The sequence below is a fragment of the Chenopodium quinoa genome, unplaced genomic scaffold (genome assembly GCF_001683475.1).
Source record: "Chenopodium quinoa cultivar QQ74 unplaced genomic scaffold, ASM168347v1, whole genome shotgun sequence".
Classification (NCBI taxonomy): Eukaryota; Viridiplantae; Streptophyta; class Magnoliopsida; order Caryophyllales; family Amaranthaceae; genus Chenopodium; species Chenopodium quinoa.
Window position 1 is genome coordinate 390,744 of NW_018742798.1, and position 4,240 is coordinate 394,983.

The 4,240-nt window shown below is 35.6% G+C and overlaps 1 long non-coding RNA gene across 1 annotated transcript; it reads right to left on the reverse strand.

Annotated features, from left to right (window-relative positions):
- Nucleotides 1–854: 854 nt before the first annotated feature.
- On the reverse strand, nt 855–2,068 carry LOC110724941. The gene is made up of 4 exons (XR_002512084.1): nt 1,916–2,068; nt 1,762–1,824; nt 1,352–1,681; nt 855–1,263 (listed from the first exon to the last, which is right to left on the reverse strand). It is a non-coding gene; the product is annotated as an uncharacterized LOC110724941 (long non-coding RNA).
- Nucleotides 2,069–4,240: the final 2,172 nt, after the last annotated feature.

Below are 4,240 nucleotides of genomic sequence, written 5' to 3' on the forward strand. Positions count from 1 at the left end.
GAAAAATAGTTAATGATGAAGCTAAGACTAAACCTAAGAAGGGTGAGGGTGTTGGTTGTGCTGAGACTAAACCTAGGGAGGGTGAGGGTGCTGATTGTGCTGAGACTAAACCTAGGGAGGGTGAGGATGCTGGTTGTGCTGGTGTAGAAGAAGGACAGGAGGAAATGCAAGACAAAGATGAAGAGACGGATGAGGCGAAGGAGGATAGTGAGGATGAAGAAGAGACTGATGAGAATTCTCAAAGTGATGTGAATTGTGACTCAGAAACTGAAACTGAGAAAGAAGTCGTTGTCAATTCAGACAAATCATTCGAAATAGGGAGCGATTCGTACGATGATGATGATCACAATGGTTTGGATTCTGCTTCTTGGAACAATCATGAAGCAAATGAAGAAACAAGTGAATATTCTTCCGTGTTTTGCATGAGAATTTCTGATAATTGATTGCATGTTGTATGTTACTGAAGTCTTCTTTTGGGTCTAAACTGTAGTATTGGTAGGATGATCAACACATAAGGTTTGCTCTAGGGGTTTTTTTTTTGCTGTTGGTATATTTTTGGATTGGTATCTTTTTGGAATGCTAGATCTAGGTAACAGATTAGTTAATGGGAAAGCTATAATCAGTGTAATTATCATATTATGATAATAGGTTGTAATTACTATAAGTATGATATGAAGAGTGGCTGAACTAGATTATAAAATTTACCTATTTCATATGGTTGTTTATCTGTTGTATTATGCTTTATACAAGTCAAATATGATGAGTTCATATGTATGAACCAATGTAATAACACAATGGCAATGTAGAGATTGGTTTAGTTAAAAACATCTATTCAAATGCATTAGTGCCCAAAATACATTAGGATCAGTATTTCAATATCAAGCCTACAACATAATAATTGCTCACAGGCTCAGCACATAATATAGTCATTTTTTAAACATTACAGAATTGAGTCATTATGCTCAGCGTAGAATTAATTCATAGTTTAGAACAGAATTGATTGAGCTCCACCAGCCTCCTTCCATCACTCAGCAAGCTAATTTTGACCCTTCTTACGCTTCACCTGAATTGACACAAACATGCTTTAGAAATAACTCAAACCTTTAGACACAAATAGGCTTTAGAAATAACTCAAAGCTTTAGACACAAACAGCCTTAACAACAAATATAAAATAATGAACAGAAACAAAATTCCAATATCGGCTTCTTCAAAGATTGTCGTGTATCCGGAGCATCCGTAGGTTGCGTCTGATTTTCACAGCCCTGAAGGCATAAACACAATTTATAAATGTATAGTAACAAAACAGGGCTAAAAATTTATATCGAACGGTAACAAGTGACCATGTAATACCTTAGCAGTTTTTAACTTGTGGGTGTTGTAGCCTAACTTAGCAAGAGTTTTGATCCTAGGCCCCTTTGTTTGCCCTCTAGGCGTCTTTTATGAATTCGGATCTCCAATGTTGTAGGTGGAGCTAATGGGGCTCTTTTTTGCCATCTTTGGGTTGGATATTGATTGCTGAGAAGGAGTTAACAATGGAGACATCAGAATAGTTGCAGGGGTTGAGATTGGTGAGGTACAATTAAAATCATCCATTAACGGGTCATTGCCCAAAACTTGAGCTTCACCGGCAGCCTCCCAAAACTCAGCATAAGGATTTGAACCCTATTTCTTACGCCTTACCTGAGTTGACACAATTACGTTTTAGAAATAACTTAAGCTTCTTCAAGATAAAATTAGTAACATAAACAATAGTAATATACCGGCTTCTTCACAAACTGGCTTGACTCTTGAAATTCAGTTGGTTGCGCCTGAGTTTGAGATCCCTGAAGGCAAAACACAGAATGTACTAGCTATATAAGTAGTCAGTGTGCCCCTATAAATGTTTTTAACTAAGTATGTATGGAATGGTAATACCTTAGCAGTTTTTAACTTGCTGGTCTTGTTCCCTAACTTAGCAAGGGTTTTGTTCCTAGACCCCTTTGGTCGCACTCTAAGTTTCTTTTTGATAATTGGATCTCCAATATTCCAAGGGGAGTTAGGAGGATGATTGCTTAAAGGCATGAACTGGCCGCCTCCTGAATTTGTGGGCTGATAGCGGCTTGTTGAATAGTGGCAGCTAATGGAGTTGTTGCGGAGGGTGTTGCTTGTTGAAGAGGGGTTGGCATCAGAGTAGGGACAGGGGGAGAAGTTTTTGAGTTAATCTCCGGATTTGGTACCACCAACTATTCTAACAATTTTGCACGCTTCTCTTTCACCACCTCATGAAGCTTGGAAATTTCTTTGCGAACAGCCTCAACCGTTTCATCATCTACTAGAGACGCATCGTCACACAAAGCCTCAAGGTTAGGGATCAAGCTATTGTACCGTTTGCATTCTCACATGTGTCCCTCCTCACAACATCTTTCCACCACCAAAAAAGTACAAAATTTGGAGGAATATCTTTAACCCTATTATCATCCCACGCTCTTATGATGTGCCTACATAGAATGAAATCCTTCTCAAACTTGTGACAGTCGCAAGAACTGTCTTTTGTGACAGGGTTAAAGGTAACTGAGTAAAATCTTTTGAAGTCAGTCACCTCTTCCTCTGTAACACCCTCAAATTACTCTCTAATAATAATGATACAAAACCTTATTCAGAGAGTAGTTAAGGAGCATTACCGCCACGTGATTACGTAAGGATTTTCAAAATACAAATACTTGCAGCGAAAAAATACATACTTAACTTTTTTTAAATAATAATAGTTTTCAAAACTGAACCACACGAGAACTCTTCATACAAATCGTTAACCAATAAATCTAGATTACGTGATTATCTCCCTTGTTCCCAATGCAACATTAAGGTCACGTCGACTCATAATCGTCACCTATCTACTTATCATAAGTGATATGTAGGGCCAAGCCAATAACAAAACAGAAATACGCGTTAGCAAAAATGCTAAATACATAACAATGCTAGATACGTAAATCATCAATTTATTTAATTAAATACGCATTCATAAGATTTTGCATTTTGGAAATAATCGATCATTATCCAAACCGTTCATAAATAGAAATTCCAAATAGATTCCAATAGAAAATGGAAGATCAATATTTTTCGTCAACCATTTTCCCAACCTAAGTGTGCACACCCCTCAAGCTAGTAACTCATTTACATAGTCTATACTCAAGGAAAGACTAGATCATACAAAGCTCATAGTCTTATCATTTATCTCTGCATAGTAGGAGTTAAGAAAAATCCAATAAACATCTTTGATAAATCAATCATCCAATTCCCATGTATGGGATGATTAAAATGATAACATTTCCCCTTTCAAACAATTTGGTAAACAAAGTAAGTTAACAAACAAGCTCATAAAGCATATAAATATATAAGATCGAATAATAGTTTTTCTTGAAACATGCTTAGAGGATTTATAGTTGTAAACATTTATAAATCATTGTTCAACATTCAAGCATATAGTTCATTATTTAAAAAATAAAACACATTTGCATATAAAATCACATAGTTAAAGATCTAGCCACGAATACATACCTTAATATTTCATACAATCATACGAAACCTCTAACAACGAAATTGACACTTCCCTTCAATAAACCAATAATCCTAATCAATACATTTTGAATAAAAGATATAAATTATTGACTCAAACTAATTGTGCATGAAAAATTGCTTCAACCCTTTTATAAAATTAATACTTGTTTTTGTAAACTGATCTTTAAACTTTATAATTGTTAGATAATAATAATAGTAATAATAATAATAATAATAATAACCTAATAATAATAATAATAATATTAATAATAATAATAATAATACTAATAATAATAATAATAACAACAACTTATTATAAATATGAAAGTACATAATTTAAACCAATAAAAGTAACATAAATATAAGGATTGGGCTTACTTACTCTTAATGGGTCAAATATCATTAGAATGAATTTATATTGGTGGGATTTTAAGGATTTTAATTTTGGTTTTTACAAAGCACCAAAGACCATACTTTGGTCATGGTTTGGAGGTGGACAAAAGAACAAAGGAGGAAAGAGGTGGGTGCAAGGAGGTGGTCCGACGGTGGCTGGGAAGCCGGCGTCGGCCAGGGGCGGGCGGCGACTAGGGTGCAGGCCCTGGTGGTGGTGGTGGTGCCCAGCCAAGGAGGCACGAAGGAGAACGAAGGGGAAAATTTGGGGGTTTTATAATTGGGTTTAATTACTGAAATTTTGTGGGTATTATT